This window comes from Pseudophryne corroboree, chromosome 1 (genome assembly GCF_028390025.1).
Source record: "Pseudophryne corroboree isolate aPseCor3 chromosome 1, aPseCor3.hap2, whole genome shotgun sequence".
Lineage (NCBI taxonomy): Eukaryota > Metazoa > Chordata > Amphibia > Anura > Myobatrachidae > Pseudophryne > Pseudophryne corroboree.
Genome location: NC_086444.1, coordinates 1,007,024,036 through 1,007,041,147, shown reverse-complemented (window position 1 = coordinate 1,007,041,147; position 17,112 = coordinate 1,007,024,036). Strand labels below are relative to the sequence as shown.

At 35.4% G+C, this 17,112-nt stretch overlaps 10 non-coding genes across 10 annotated transcripts; all 10 read left to right on the top strand.

Moving 5' to 3' along the window:
* Positions 1-246: 246 nt before the first annotated feature.
* TRNAC-GCA (transfer RNA cysteine (anticodon GCA)) lies at positions 247-318 on the top strand. The gene has a single exon. It is a non-coding gene; the product is annotated as a tRNA-Cys (tRNA).
* A 1,585-nt stretch (positions 319-1,903) lies between these two features.
* On the top strand, positions 1,904-1,975 carry TRNAC-GCA (transfer RNA cysteine (anticodon GCA)). The gene has a single exon. It is a non-coding gene; the product is annotated as a tRNA-Cys (tRNA).
* A 755-nt stretch (positions 1,976-2,730) lies between these two features.
* TRNAC-GCA (transfer RNA cysteine (anticodon GCA)) lies at positions 2,731-2,802 on the top strand. The gene has a single exon. It is a non-coding gene; the product is annotated as a tRNA-Cys (tRNA).
* Positions 2,803-5,214: 2,412 nt separating this feature from the next.
* TRNAC-GCA (transfer RNA cysteine (anticodon GCA)) lies at positions 5,215-5,286 on the top strand. Its single transcript has one exon. It is a non-coding gene; the product is annotated as a tRNA-Cys (tRNA).
* A 1,582-nt stretch (positions 5,287-6,868) lies between these two features.
* Positions 6,869-6,940, top strand: TRNAC-GCA (transfer RNA cysteine (anticodon GCA)). Its single transcript has one exon. It is a non-coding gene; the product is annotated as a tRNA-Cys (tRNA).
* A 1,584-nt stretch (positions 6,941-8,524) lies between these two features.
* On the top strand, positions 8,525-8,596 carry TRNAC-GCA (transfer RNA cysteine (anticodon GCA)). Its single transcript has one exon. It is a non-coding gene; the product is annotated as a tRNA-Cys (tRNA).
* Positions 8,597-10,179: 1,583 nt separating this feature from the next.
* On the top strand, positions 10,180-10,251 carry TRNAC-GCA (transfer RNA cysteine (anticodon GCA)). Its single transcript has one exon. It is a non-coding gene; the product is annotated as a tRNA-Cys (tRNA).
* Positions 10,252-11,835: 1,584 nt separating this feature from the next.
* Positions 11,836-11,907, top strand: TRNAC-GCA (transfer RNA cysteine (anticodon GCA)). The gene has a single exon. It is a non-coding gene; the product is annotated as a tRNA-Cys (tRNA).
* A 1,582-nt stretch (positions 11,908-13,489) lies between these two features.
* TRNAC-GCA (transfer RNA cysteine (anticodon GCA)) lies at positions 13,490-13,561 on the top strand. Its single transcript has one exon. It is a non-coding gene; the product is annotated as a tRNA-Cys (tRNA).
* Positions 13,562-15,145: 1,584 nt separating this feature from the next.
* TRNAC-GCA (transfer RNA cysteine (anticodon GCA)) lies at positions 15,146-15,217 on the top strand. The gene has a single exon. It is a non-coding gene; the product is annotated as a tRNA-Cys (tRNA).
* Positions 15,218-17,112: the final 1,895 nt, after the last annotated feature.

Sequence of the window (17,112 nt, the reverse complement as noted above, 5' to 3'; positions counted from 1 at the left end):
TCAATAAATCCTACTCTGACTAGCACTAACTATAGTGGAACTTTAGGATGATCAAAGTTTCTTTTTGAGTAAGCTCACAGATTATACCTGCAGTATGTGAACTCTCTATTTATGCCCTGACTAATAACTCCAAAGCATTACCATAAAGAAACAGACTCATCTTCACCTCCTGCAGGACAAGAAATACAGTACAGTAACCTTTACATCAAGGCTGCAATGTGTATGTGTTTATAGTGAGAAAGAGCAGGGGGTATAGCTCAGTGGTAGAGCATTCGACAGCAGATCGAGAGGTCCGTGGTTCAAATCCAGGTGCCCCCTATTACTTGCTTTTAATGTATAGCATCACTTTGCAGTCTATACCTCGTTTGGGACTCAAGTAATGTAAAAACATACTCAAGTGGTAGTCAGGCAACAAAAAATGTTGAAATGTCAACTTAATACTTTACCTCAGGTAAGTACAGTATCAGTGGCAGGTTTTTGCTGCTACTTTTTATAGAGAATTATACAGGATAAAATCACCATACATGAAGGATGAATGCTTTATTCCTAACTAACTTTGATAAATAAGGGAGTATTGGACTTTAACATGGCAGAATTACAATTTTTTTTGGTGCAGCCATGTTTTGAACTCATACTGATTTTGCAATTAGTCCATAAGGCATACATGCATTCAGAACATCTGAGCCCACTGACCTAAAAATCAAATATTTTATTTTATTGCCAAAATGTATCTCAATCAGTTAGTTTTCAGAATTTATTAATATTGGTTTAGTGATAATTTGTATTTTAGTTCTCTTTGGCTTCCATAAAACAATGTCACAACTGGATTTCAATATATACAACTCTGACTAGCACGAACAATAGTGGAGCTTTAGGATGATCAAAGTTTCTTTTTAAACATGCTCACAGATTATACCTACAGTATGTAAACTCTCTATTTATGCCCTGACTAATAACTCCAAACCTTTACCATAAAGAAACAGACTCATCTTCACCTCCTGCAGGACAAGAAATACAGTACAGTAACCTTTACATCAAGGCTGCAATGTGTATGGTCTTATAGTTAGAAAGACCAGGGGGTATAAATCAGTTGTTGAGCATTCGAGTGCATGTCGAGAGGTCCCTGGTTCAAATCCAGGTGCCCCCTATAATTTGCTTTTAATGTATAGCGTCCCTTTGCAGTCTATACCACGTTTGGGACTCAAGTAATGTAAAAACATACTCAAGTGGCAGTCAGGCAACAAAAAATGTTGACATTTCAACTTAATACTTTACCTCAGGAAAGTACAGTATCAGTGGCAGGTTTTTACAGCTACTTTTGATAGAGAATTATACAGCATAAAATAACTGTACATGAAGGATGAATGCTTTATTCCTAACTAACTTTGATAAATAAGGGAGTATTGGGCATTAACACGGCAGAATTCAAAATTATTTGGTACAGCCATGTTTTCAACTCCGACTGATTTTGCAATTAGTCCATAAGGCATACATGCATTCAGAACATCTGAGCCCACTGACCCAAAATTCAAATATTTTATTTTCTTAGCAAAAATGTACCATGATAAAATAGTTTTCAGAAATTATTAATATTGGTTTGGTAACAATTTGTATTTTAGATCAGTTTTGCTTCAATAAAACAATGTCACAACTGGATTTCAATAAATCCTACTCTGACTAGCACTAACTATAGTGGAACTTTAGGATGATCAAAGTTTCTTTTGAGTAAGCTCACAGATTATACCTGCAGTATGTGAACTCTCTATTTATGCCCTGACTAATAACTCCAAAGCATTACCATAAAGAAACAGACTCATCTTCACCTCCTGCAGGACAAGAAATACAGTACAGTAACCTTTACATCAAGGCTGCAATGTGTATGTGTTTATAATGAGAAAGAGCAGGGGGTATAGCTCAGTGGTAGAGCATTCGACTGCAGATCGAGAGGTCCCTGGTTCAAATCCGCGTGCCCCCTATTACTTGCTTTTAATGTATAGCATCACTTTGCAGTCTATACCTCGTTTGGGACTCAAGTAATGTAAAAACATACTCAAGTGGCAGTCAGGCAACAAAAAATGTTGAAATGTCAACTTAATACTTTACCTCAGGAAAGTACAGTATCAGTGGCAGGTTTTGACTGCTAATTTGATAGAGAATTATACAGGATAAAATCACTATACATGAAGGATGAATGCTTTATTCCTAACTAACTTTGATAAATAAGGGAGTATTGGGCATTAACATGGCAGAATTACAATTTTTTTGGTGCAGCCATGTTTTGAACTCATACTGATTTTGCAATTAGTCCATAAGGCATACATGCATTCAGAACATCTGAGCCCACTGACCTAAAAATCAAATATTTTATTTTATTGCCAAAATGTATCTCAATCAGTTAGTTTTCAGAAATTATTAATATTGGTTTAGTGACAATTTGTATTTTAGTTCTCTTTGGCTTCCATAAAACAATGTCACAACTGGATTTCAATAAATCCTACTCTGACTAGCACGAACTATATTGGAACTTTAGGATGAACAAAGTTTCTTTTTGAGTATGCTCACAGATTATACCTGCAGTATGTGAACTCTCTATTTATGCCCTGACTAATAACTCCAAAGCATTACCATAAAGAAACAGACTCATCTTCACCTCCTGCAGGACAAGAAATACAGTACAGTAACCTTTACATCAAGGCTGCAATGTGTATGTGCTTAACGTGAAAAAGAGCTGGGGGTATAGCTCAGTGGTAGAGCATTCGACTGCAGATTGAGAGGTCCCTGGTTCAAATCCGGGTGCACCCTAGTACTTGCTTTTAATGTATAGCATCAGTTTGCAGTCTATACCTTGTTTGGGACTCAAGTAATGTAAAAACATACTCAAGTGGCAGTCAGGCAACAAAAAATATTGAAATGTCCACTTAATATTTTACCTCAGGAAAGTACAGTATCAGTGGCAGGTTTTGACTGCTAATTTGATAGAGAATTATACAGGATAAAATCACTATACATGAAGGATGAATGCTTTATTCCTAACTAACTTTGATAAATAAGGGAGTATTGGGCATTAACATGGCAGAATTACAATTTTTTTGGTGCAGCCATGTTTTGAACTCATACTGATTTTGCAATTAGTCCATAAGGCATACATGCATTCAGAACATCTGAGCCCACTGACCTAAAAATCAAATATTTGATTTTATTGCCAAAATGTATCTCAATCAGTTAGTTTTCAGAAATTATTAATATTGGTTTAGTGACAATTTGTATTTTAGTTCTCTTTGGCTTCCATAAAACAATGTCACAACTGGATTTCAATATATACTACTCTGACTAGCACGAACAATAGTGGAGCTTTAGGATGATCAAAGTTTCTTTTTAAACATGCTCACAGATTATACCTACAGTATGTAAACTCTCTATTTATGCCCTGACTAATAACTCCAAACCTTTACCATAAAGAAACAGACTCATCTTCACCTCCTGCAGGACAAGAAATACAGTACAGTAACCTTTACATCAAGGCTGCAATGTGTATGGCCTTATAGTTAGAAAGACCAGGGGGTATAAATCAGTTGTTGAGCATTCGAGTGCATGTCGAGAGGTCCCTGGTTCAAATCCAGGTGCCCCTATAATTTGCTTTTAATGTATAGCGTCCCTTCGCAGTCTATACCTTGTTTGGGACTCAAATAATGTAAAAACATACTCAAGTGGCAGTCAGGCAACAAAAAATGTTGACATTTCAACTTAATACTTTACCTCAGGAAAGTACAGTATCAGTGGCAGGTTTTTACAGCTACTTTTGATAGAGAATTATACAGCATAAAATAACTGTACATGAAGGATGAATGCTTTATTCCTAACTAACTTTGATAAATAAGGGAGTATTGGGCATTAACATGGCAGAATTCAAAATTATTTGGTACAGCCATGTTTTCAAATCCGACTGATTTTGCAATTAGTCCATAAGGCATACATGCATTCAGAACATCTGAGCCCACTGACCCAAAATTCAAATATTTTATTTTCTTAGCATAAATGTACCATGATAAAATAGTTTTCAGAAATTATTAATATTGGTTTGGTAACAATTTGTATTTTAGATCAGTTTTGCTACAATAAAACAATGTCACAACTAGATTTCAATAAATCCTACTCTGACTAACACTAACTATAGTGGAACTTTAGGATGATCAAAGTTTCTTTTTGAGTATGCTCACAGATTATACCTGCAGTATGTGAACTCTCTATTTATGCCCTGACTAATAACTTCAAAGCATTACCATAAAGAAACAGACTCATCTTCACCTCCTGCAGGACAAGAAATACAGTACAGTAACCTTTACATCAAGGCTGCAATGTGTATGGTCTTATAGTTAGAAAGACCAGGGGGTATAAATCAGTTGTTGAGCATTCGAGTGCATGTCGAGAGGTCCCTGGTTCAAATCCAGGTGCCCCCTATAATTTGCTTTTAATGTATAGCATCCCTTTGCAGTCTATACCACGTTTGGGACTCAAGTAATGTAAAAACATACTCAAGTGGCAGTCAGGCAACAAAAAATGTTGACATTTCAACTTAATACTTTACCTCAGGGAAGTACAGTATCAGTGGCAGGTTTTTACAGCTACTTTTGATAGAGAATTATACAGAATAAAATAACTGTACATGAAGGATGAATGCTTTATTCCTAACTAACTTTGATAAATAAGGGGGTATTGGGCATTAACATGGCAGAATTCAAAATTATTTGGTACAGCCATGTTTTCAACTCCGACTGATTTTGCAATTAGTCCATAAGGCATACATGCATTCAGAACATCTGAGCCCACTGACCCAAAATTCAAATATTTTATTTTCTTAGCAAAAATGTACCATGATAAAATAGTTTTCAGAAATTATTAATATTGGTTTGGTAACAATTTGTATTTTAGATCAGTTTTGCTTCAATAAAACAATGTCACAACTGGATTTCAATAAATCCTACTCTGACTAGCACTAACTATAGTGGAACTTTAGGATGATCAAAGTTTCTTTTTGAGTATGCTCACAGATTATACCTGCAGTATGTGAACTCTCTATTTATGCCCTGACTAATAACTCCAAAGCATTACCATAAAGAAACAGACTCATCTTCACCTCCTGCAGGACAAGAAATACAGTACAGTAACCTTTACATCAAGGCTGCAATGTGTATGTGCTTATAGTGAGAAAGAGCAGGGGGTATAGCTCAGTGGTAGAGCATTCGACTGCAGATCGAGAGGTCCCTGGTTCAAATCCGGGTGCCCCCTATTACTTGCTTTTAATGTATAGCATCACTTTGCAGTCTATACCTTGTTTGGGACTCAAGTAATATAAAAACATACTCAAGTGGCAGTCAGGCAACAAAAAATGTTGAAATGTTAATTTAATACTTTACCTCAGGAAAGTACAGTATCAGTGGCAGGTTTTGACTGCTAATTTGATAGAGAATTATACAGGATAAAATCACTATACATGAAAGATGAATGCTTTATTCCTAACTAACTTTGATAAATAAGGTAGTATTGGGCATTAACATGGCAGAATTACAATTTTTTGGTGCAGCCATGTTTTGAACTCATACTGATTTTGCAATTAGTCCATAAGGCATACATGCATTCAGAACATCTGAGCCCACTGACCTAAAAATCAAATATTTTCTTTTATTGCCAAAATGTATCTCAATCAGTTAGTTTTCAGAAATTATTAATATTGGTTTAGTGACAATTTGTATTTTAGTTCTCTTTGGCTTCCATAAAACAATGTCACAACTGGATTTCAATATATACTACTCTGACTAGCACGAACAATAGTGGAGCTTTAGGATGATCAAAGTTTCTTTTTAAACATGCTCACAGATTATACCTACAGTATGTAAATTCTCTATTTATGCCCTGACTAATAACTCCAAACCTTTACCATAAAGAAACAGACTCATCTTCACCTCCTGCAGGACAAGAAATACAGTACAGTAACCTTTACATCAAGGCTGCAATGTGTATGGCCTTATAGTTAGAAAGACCAGGGGGTATAAATCAGTTGTTGAACATTCGAGTGCATGTCGAGAGGTCCCTGGTTCAAATCCAGGTGCCCCTATAATTTGCTTTTAATGTATAGCGTCCCTTCGCAGTCTATACCTTGTTTGGGACTCAAATAATGTAAAAACATACTCAAGTGGCAGTCAGGCAACAAAAAATGTTGACATTTCAACTTAATACTTTACCTCAGGAAAGTACAGTATCAGTGGCAGGTTTTTACAGCTACTTTTGATAGAGAATTATACAGCATAAAATAACTGTACATGAAGGATGAATGCTTTATTCCTAACTAACTTTGATAAATAAGGGAGTATTGGGCATTAACATGGCAGAATTCAAAATTATTTGGTACAGCCATGTTTTCAAATCCGACTGATTTTGCAATTAGTCCATAAGGCATACATGCATTCAGAACATCTGAGCCCACTGACCCAAAATTCAAATATTTTATTTTCTTAGCATAAATGTACCATGATAAAATAGTTTTCAGAAATTATTAATATTGGTTTGGTAACAATTTGTATTTTAGATCAGTTTTGCTACAATAAAACAATGTCACAACTGGATTTCAATAAATCCTACTCTGACTAACACTAACTATAGTGGAACTTTAGGATGATCAAAGTTTCTTTTTGAGTATGCTCACAGATTATACCTGCAGTATGTGAACTCTCTATTTATGCCCTGACTAATAACTTCAAAGCATTACCATAAAGAAACAGACTCATCTTCACCTCCTTCAGGACAAGAAATACAGTACAATAACCTTTACATCAAGGCTGCAATGTGTATGTGCTTATAGTGTGAAAGAGCAGGGGGTATAGCTCAGTGGTAGAGCATTCGACTGCAGATCGAGAGGTCCCTGGTTCAAATCCGGGTGCCCCTTATTACTTGCTTTTAATGTATAGCATCACTTTGCAGTCTATACCTCGTTTGTGACTCAAGTAATGTAAAAACATACTCAAGTGGCAGTCAGGCAACAAAAAATGTTGAAATGTCAACTTAATACTTTACCTCAGGAAAGTACAGTATCAGTGGCAGGTTTTGACTGCTAATTTGATAGAGAATTATACAGGATAAAATCACTATACATGAAGGATGAATGCTTTATTCCTAACTAACTTTGATAAATAAGGGAGTATTGGGCATTAACATGGCAGAATTACAATTTTTTTGGTGCAGCCATGTTTTGAACTCATACTGATTTTGCAATTAGTCCATAAGGCATACATGCATTCAGAACATCTGAGCCCACTGACCTAAAAATCAAATATTTTATTTTATTGCCAAAATGTATCTCAATCAGTTAGTTTTCAGAAATTATTAATATTGGTTTAGTGACAATTTGTATTTTAGTTCTCTTTGGCTTCCATAAAACAATGTCACAACTGGATTTCAATAAATCCTACTCTGACTAGCACGAACTATATTGGAACTTTAGGATGAACAAAGTTTCTTTTTGAGTATGCTCACAGATTATACCTGCAGTATGTGAACTCTCTATTTATGCCCTGACTAATAACTCCAAAGCATTACCATAAAGAAACAGACTCATCTTCACCTCCTGCAGGACAAGAAATACAGTACAGTAACCTTTACATCAAGGCTGCAATGTGTATGGTCTTATAGTTAGAAAGACCAGGGGGTATAAATCAGTTGTTGAGCATTCGAGTGCATGTTGAGAGGTCCCTGGTTCAAATCCAGGTGCCCCCTATAATTTGCTTTTAATGTATAGCATCCCTTTGCAGTCTATACCACGTTTGGGACTCAAGTAATGTAAAAACATACTCAAGTGGCAGTCAGGCAACAAAAAATGTTGACATTTCAACTTAATACTTTACCTCAGGGAAGTACAGTATCAGTGGCAGGTTTTTACAGCTACTTTTGATAGAGAATTATACAGAATAAAATAACTGTACATGAAGGATGAATGCTTTATTCCTAACTAACTTTGATAAATAAGGGAGTATTGGGCATTAACATGGCAGAATTCAAAATTATTTGGTACAGCCATGTTTTCAACTCCGACTGATTTTGCAATTAGTCCATAAGGCATACATGCATTCAGAACATCTGAGCCCACTGACCCAAAATTCAAATATTTTATTTTCTTAGCAAAAATGTACCATGATAAAATAGTTTTCAGAAATTATTAATATTGGTTTGGTAACAATTTGTATTTTAGATCAGTTTTGCTTCAATAAAACAATGTCACAACTGGATTTCAATAAATCCTACTCTGACTAGCACTAACTATAGTGGAACTTTAGGATGATCAAAGTTTCTTTTTGAGTATGCTCACAGATTATACCTGCAGTATGTGAACTCTCTATTTATGCCCTGACTAATAACTCCAAAGCATTACCATAAAGAAACAGACTCATCTTCACCTCCTGCAGGACAAGAAATACAGTACAGTAACCTTTACATCAAGGCTGCAATGTGTATGTGCTAATAGTGAGAAAGAGCAGGGGGTATAGCTTAGTGGTAGAGCATTCGACTGCAGATCGAGAGGTCCCTGGTTCAAATCCGGGTGCACCCTATTACTTGCTTTTAATGTATAGCATCACTTTGCAGTCTATACCTCGTTTGGGACTCAAGTAATGTAAAAACATACTCAAGTGGCAGTCAGGCAACAAAAAATGTTGAAATGTCAACTTAATACTTTACCTCAGGAAAGTACGGTATCAGTTTCAGGTTTTGACTGCTAATTTGATAGAGAATTATACAGGATAAAATCACTATACATGAAGGATGAATGCTTTATTCCTAACTAACTTTGATAAATAAGGGAGTATTGGGCATTAACATGGCAGAATTACAATTTTTTTGGTGCAGCCATGTTTTGAACTCATACTGATTTTGCAATTAGTCCATAAGGCATACATGCATTCAGAACATCTGAGCCCACTGACCTAAAAATCAAATATTTGATTTTATTGCCAAAATGTATCTCAATCAGTTAGTTTTCAGAAATTATTAATATTGGTTTAGTGACAATTTGTATTTTAGTTCTCTTTGGCTTCCATAAAACAATGTCACAACTGGATTTCAATATATACTACTCTGACTAGCACGAACAATAGTGGAGCTTTAGGATGATCAAAGTTTCTTTTTAAACATGCTCACAGATTATACCTACAGTATGTAAACTCTCTATTTATGCCCTGACTAATAACTCCAAACCTTTACCATAAAGAAACAGACTCATCTTCACCTCCTGCAGGACAAGAAATACAGTACAGTAACCTTTACATCAAGGCTGCAATGTGTATGGCCTTATAGTTAGAAAGACCAGGGGGTATAAATCAGTTGTTGAGCATTCGAGTGCATGTCGAGAGGTCCCTGGTTCAAATCCAGGTGCCCCTATAATTTGCTTTTAATGTATAGCGTCCCTTCGCAGTCTATACCTTGTTTGGGACTCAAATAATGTAAAAACATACTCAAGTGGCAGTCAGGCAACAAAAAATGTTGACATTTCAACTTAATACTTTACCTCAGGAAAGTACAGTATCAGTGGCAGGTTTTTACAGCTACTTTTGATAGAGAATTATACAGCATAAAATAACTGTACATGAAGGATGAATGCTTTATTCCTAACTAACTTTGATAAATAAAGGAGTATTGGGCATTAACATGGCAGAATTCAAAATTATTTGGTACAGCCATGTTTTCAAATCCGACTGATTTTGCAATTAGTCCATAAGGCATACATGCATTCAGAACATCTGAGCCCACTGACCCAAAATTCAAATATTTTATTTTCTTAGCATAAATGTACCATGATAAAATAGTTTTCAGAAATTATTAATATTGGTTTGGTAACAATTTGTATTTTAGATCAGTTTTGCTACAATAAAACAATGTCACAACTAGATTTCATTAAATCCTACTCTAACTAACACTAACTATAGTGGAACTTTAGGATGATCAAAGTTTCTTTTTGAGTATGCTCACAGATTATAACTGCAGTATGTGAACTCTCTATTTATGCCCTGACTAATAACTTCAAAGCATTACCATAAAGAAACAGACTCATCTTCACCTCCTTCAGGACAAGAAATACAGTACAATAACCTTTACATCAAGGCTGCAATGTGTATGTGCTTATAGTGTGAAAGAGCAGGGGGTATAGATCAGTGGTAGAGCATTCGACTGCAGATCGAGAGGTCCGTGGTTCAAATCCGGGTGCCCCTTATTACTTGCTTTTAATGTATAGCATCACTTTGCAGTCTATACCTCGTTTGTGACTCAAGTAATGTAAAAACATACTCAAGTGGCAGCCAGGCAACAAAAAATGTTGAAATGTCAACTTAATACTTTACCTCAGGAAAGTACAGTATCAGTGGCAGGTTTTGACTGCTAATTTGATAGAGAATTATACAGGATAAAATCACTATACATGAAGGATGAATGCTTTATTCCTAACTAACTTTGATAAATAAGGGAGTATTGGGCATTAACATGGCAGAATTACAATTTTTTTGGTGCAGCCATGTTTTGAACTCATACTGATTTTGCAATTAGTCCATAAGGCATACATGCATTCAGAACATCTGAGCCCACTGACCTAAAAATCAAATATTTTATTTTATTGCCAAAATGTATCTCAATCAGTTAGTTTTCAGAAATTATTAATATTGGTTTAGTGACAATTTGTATTTTAGTTCTCTTTGGCTTCCATAAAACAATGTCACAACTGGATTTCAATAAATCCTACTCTGACTAGCACAAACTATATTGGAACTTTAGGATGAACAAAGTTTCTTTTTGAGTATGCTCACAGATTATACCTGCAGTATGTGAACTCTCTATTTATGCCCTGACTAATAACTCCAAAGCATTACCATAAAGAAACAGACTCATCTTCACCTCCTGCAGGACAATAAATACAGTACAGTAACCTTTACATCAAGGCTGCAATGTGTATGGTCTTATAGTTAGAAAGACCAGGGGGTATAAATCAGTTGTTGAGCATTCGAGTGCATGTCGAGAGGTCCCTGGTTCAAATCCAGGTGCCCCCTATAATTTGCTTTTAATGTATAGCATCCCTTTGCAGTCTATACCACGTTTGGGACTCAAGTAATGTAAAAACATACTCAAGTGGCAGTCAGGCAACAAAAAATGTTGACATTTCAACTTAATACTTTACCTCAGGGAAGTACAGTATCAGTGGCAGGTTTTTACAGCTACTTTTGATAGAGAATTATACAGAATAAAATAACTGTACATGAAGGATGAATGCTTTATTCCTAACTAACTTTGATAAATAAGGGAGTATTGGGCATTAACATGGCAGAATTCAAAATTATTTGGTACAGCCATGTTTTCAACTCCGACTGATTTTGCAATTAGTCCATAAGGCATACATGCATTCAGAACATCTGAGCCCACTGACCCAAAATTCAAATATTTTATTTTCTTAGCAAAAATGTACCATGATAAAATAGTTTTCAGAAATTATTAATATTGGTTTGGTAACAATTTGTATTTTAGATCAGTTTTGCTTCAATAAAACAATGTCACAACTGGATTTCAATAAATCCTACTCTGACTAGCACTAACTATAGTGGAACTTTAGGATGATCAAAGTTTCTTTTTGAGTATGCTCACAGATTATACCTGCAGTATGTGAACTCTCTATTTATGCCCTGACTAATAACTCCAAAGCATTACCATAAAGAAACAGACTCATCTTCACCTCCTGCAGGACAAGAAATACAGTACAGTAACCTTTACATCAAGGCTGCAATGTGTATGTGCTAATAGTGAGAAAGAGCAGGGGGTATAGCTTAGTGGTAGAGCATTCGACTGCAGATCGAGAGGTCCCTGGTTCAAATCCGGGTGCACCCTATTACTTACTTTTAATGTATAGCATCACTTTGCAGTCTATACCTCGTTTGGGACTCAAGTAATGTAAAAACATACTCAAGTGGCAGTCAGGCAACAAAAAATGTTGAAATGTCAACTTAATACTTTACCTCAGGAAAGTACGGTATCAGTTTCAGGTTTTGACTGCTAATTTGATAGAGAATTATACAGGATAAAATCACTATACATGAAGGATGAATGCTTTATTCCTAACTAACTTTGATAAATAAGGGAGTATTGGGCATTAACATGGCAGAATTACAATTTTTTGGTGCAGCCATGTTTTGAACTCATACTGATTTTGCAATTAGTCCATAAGGCATACATGCATTCAGAACATCTGAGCCCACTGACCTAAAAATCAAATATTTTCTTTTATTGCCAAAATGTATCTCAATCAGTTAGTTTTCAGAAATTATTAATATTGGTTTAGTGACAATTTGTATTTTAGTTCTCTTTGGCTTCCATAAAACAATGTCACAACTGGATTTCAATATATACTACTCTGACTAGCACGAACAATAGTGGAGCTTTAGGATGATCAAAGTTTCTTTTTAAACATGCTCACAGATTATACCTACAGTATGTAAACTCTCTATTTATGCCCTGACTAATAACTCCAAACCTTTACCATAAAGAAACAGACTCATCTTCACCTCCTGCAGGACAAGAAATACAGTACAGTAACCTTTACATAAAGGCTGCAATGTGTATGGCCTTATAGTTAGAAAGACCAGGGGGTATAAATCAGTTGTTGAGCATTCGAGTGCATGTCGAGAGGTCCCTGGTTCAAATCCAGGTGCCCCTATAATTTGCTTTTAATGTATAGCGTCCCTTCGCAGTCTATACCTTGTTTGGGACTCAAATAATGTAAAAACATACTCAAGTGGCAGTCAGGCAACAAAAAATGTTGACATTTCAACTTAATACTTTACCTCAGGAAAGTACAGTATCAGTGGCAGGTTTTTACAGCTACTTTTGATAGAGAATTATACAGCATAAAATAACTGTACATGAAGGATGAATGCTTTATTCCTAACTAACTTTGATAAATAAGGGAGTATTGGGCATTAACATGGCAGAATTCAAAATTATTTGGTACAGCCATGTTTTCAAATCCGACTGATTTTGCAATTAGTCCATAAGGCATACATGCATTCAGAACATCTGAGCCCACTGACCCAAAATTCAAATATTTTATTTTCTTAGCATAAATGTACCATGATAAAATAGTTTTCAGAAATTATTAATATTGGTTTGGTAACAATTTGTATTTTAGATCAGTTTTGCTACAATAAAACAATGTCACAACTAGATTTCATTAAATCCTACTCTAACTAACACTAACTATAGTGGAACTTTAGGATGATCAAAGTTTCTTTTTGAGTATGCTCACAGATTATACCTGCAGTATGTGAACTCTCTATTTATGCCCTGACTAATAACTTCAAAGCATTACCATAAAGAAACAGACTCATCTTCACCTCCTTCAGGACAAGAAATACAGTACAATAACCTTTACATCAAGGCTGCAATGTGTATGTGCTTATAGTGTGAAAGAGCAGGGGGTATAGCTCAGTGGTAGAGCATTCGACTGCAGATCGAGAGGTCCCTGGTTCAAATCCGGGTGCCCCTTATTACTTGCTTTTAATGTATAGCATCACTTTGCAGTCTATACCTCGTTTGTGACTCAAGTAATGTAAAAACATACTCAAGTGGCAGCCAGGCAACAAAAAATGTTGAAATGTCAACTTAATACTTTACCTCAGGAAAGTACAGTATCAGTGGCAGGTTTTGACTGCTAATTTGATAGAGAATTATACAGGATAAAATCACTATACATGAAGGATGAATGCTTTATTCCTAACTAACTTTGATAAATAAGGGAGTATTGGGCATTAACATGGCAGAATTACAATTTTTTTGGTGCAGCCATGTTTTGAACTCATACTGATTTTGCAATTAGTCCATAAGGCATACATGCATTCAGAACATCTGAGCCCACTGACCTAAAAATCAAATATTTTATTTTATTGCCAAAATGTATCTCAATCAGTTAGTTTTCAGAAATTATTAATATTGGTTTAGTGACAATTTGTATTTTAGTTCTCTTTGGCTTCCATAAAACAATGTCACAACTGGATTTCAATAAATCCTACTCTGACTAGCACGAACTATATTGGAACTTTAGGATGAACAAAGTTTCTTTTTGAGTATGCTCACAGATTATACCTGCAGTATGTGAACTCTCTATTTATGCCCTGACTAATAACTCCAAAGCATTACCATAAAGAAACAGACTCATCTTCACCTCCTGCAGGACAATAAATACAGTACAGTAACCTTTACATCAAGGCTGCAATGTGTATGGTCTTATAGTTAGAAAGACCAGGGGGTATAAATCAGTTGTTGAGCATTCGAGTGCATGTCGAGAGGTCCCTGGTTCAAATCCAGGTGCCCCCTATAATTTGCTTTTAATGTATAGCGTCCCTTTGCAGTCTATACCACGTTTGGGACTCAAGTAATGTAAAAACATACTCAAGTGGCAGTCAGGCAACAAAAAATGTTGACATTTCAACTTAATACTTTACCTCAGGGAAGTACAGTATCAGTGGCAGGTTTTTACAGCTACTTTTGATAGAGAATTATACAGAATAAAATAACTGTACATGAAGGATGAATGCTTTATTCCTAACTAACTTTGATAAATAAGGGAGTATTGGGCATTAACATGGCAGAATTCAAAATTATTTGGTACAGCCATGTTTTCAACTCCGACTGATTTTGCAATTAGTCCATAAGGCATACATGCATTCAGAACATCTGAGCCCACTGACCCAAAATTCAAATATTTTATTTTCTTAGCAAAAATGTACCATGATAAAATAGTTTTCAGAAATTATTAATATTGGTTTGGTAACAATTTGTATTTTAGATCAGTTTTGCTTCAATAAAACAATGTCACAACTGGATTTCAATAAATCCTACTCTGACTAGCACTAACTATAGTGGAACTTTAGGATGATCAAAGTTTCTTTTTGAGTATGCTCACAGATTACACCTGCAGTATGTGAACTCTCTATTTATGCCCTGACTAATAACTCCAAAGCATTACCATAAAGAAACAGACTCATCTTCACCTCCTGCAGGACAAGAAATACAGTACAGTAACCTTTACATCAAGGCTGCAATGTGTATGTGCTAATAGTGAGAAAGAGCAGGGGGTATAGCTTAGTGGTAGAGCATTCGACTGCAGATCGAGTGGTCCCTGGTTCAAATCCGGGTGCACCCTATTACTTACTTTTAATGTATAGCATCACTTTGCAGTCTATACCTCGTTTGGGACTCAAGTAATGTAAAAACATACTCAAGTGGCAGTCAGGCAACAAAAAATGTTGAAATGTCAACTTAATACTTTACCTCAGGAAAGTACGGTATCAGTTTCAGGTTTTGACTGCTAATTTGATAGAGAATTATACAGGATAAAATCACTATACATGAAGGATGAATGCTTTATTCCTAACTAACTTTGATAAATAAGGGAGTATTGGGCATTAACATGGCAGAATTACAATTTTTTGGTGCAGCCATGTTTTGAACTCATACTGATTTTGCAATTAGTCCATAAGGCATACATGCATTCAGAACATCTGAGCCCACTGACCTAAAAATCAAATATTTTCTTTTATTGCCAAAATGTATCTCAATCAGTTAGTTTTCAGAAATTATTAATATTGGTTTAGTGACAATTTGTATTTTAGTTCTCTTTGGCTTCCATAAAACAATGTCACAACTGGATTTCAATATATACTACTCTGACTAGCACGAACAATAGTGGAGCTTTAGGATGATCAAAGTTTCTTTTTAAACATGCTCACAGATTATACCTACAGTATGTAAACTCTCTATTTATGCCCTGACTAATAACTCCAAACCTTTACCATAAAGAAACAGACTCATCTTCACCTCCTGCAGGACAAGAAATACAGTACAGTAACCTTTACATCAAGGCTGCAATGTGTATGGCCTTATAGTTAGAAAGACCAGGGGGTATAAATCAGTTGTTGAACATTCGAGTGCATGTCGAGAGGTCCCTGGTTCAAATCCAGGTGCCCCTATAATTTGCTTTTAATGTATAGCATCACTTTGCAGTCTATACCTCGTTTGTGACTCAAGTAATGTAAAAACATACTCAAGTGGCAGTCAGGCAACAAAAAATGTTGAAATGTCAACTTAATACTTTACCTCAGGAAAGTACAGTATCAGTGGCAGGTTTTGACTGCTAATTTGATAGAGAATTATACAGGATAAAATCACTATACATGAAGGATGAATGCTTTATTCCTAACTAACTTTGATAAATAAGGGAGTATTGGGCATTAACATGGCAGAATTACAATTTTTTTGGTGCAGCCATGTTTTGAACTCATACTGATTTTGCAATTAGTCCATAAGGCATACATGCATTCAGAACATCTGAGCCCACTGACCTAAAAATCAAATATTTTATTTTATTGCCAAAATGTATCTCAATCAGTTAGTTTTCAGAAATTATTAATATTGGTTTAGTGACAATTTGTATTTTAGTTCTCTTTGGCTTCCATAAAACAATGTCACAACTGGATTTCAATAAATCCTACTCTGACTAGCACGAACTATATTGGAACTTTAGGATGAACAAAGTTTCTTTTTGAGTATGCTCACAGATTATACCTGCAGTATGTGAACTCTCTATTTATGCCCTGACTAATAACTCCAAAGCATTACCATAAAGAAACAGACTCATCTTCACCTCCTGCAGGACAAGAAATACAGTACAGTAACCTTTACATCAAGGCTGCAATGTGTATGGTCTTATAGTTAGAAAGACCAGGGGGTATAAATCAGTTGTTGAGCATTCGAGTGCATGTTGAGAGGTCCCTGGTTCAAATCCAGGTGCCCCCTATAATTTGCTTTTAATGTATAGCATCCCTTTGCAGTCTATACCACGTTTGGGACTCAAGTAATGTAAAAACATACTCAAGTGGCAGTCAGGCAACAAAAAATGTTGACATTTCAACTTAATACTTTACCTCAGGGAAGTACAGTATCAGTGGCAGGTTTTTACAGCTACTTTTGATAGAGAATTATACAGAATAAAATAACTGTACATGAAGGATGAATGCTTTATTCCTAACTAACTTTGAT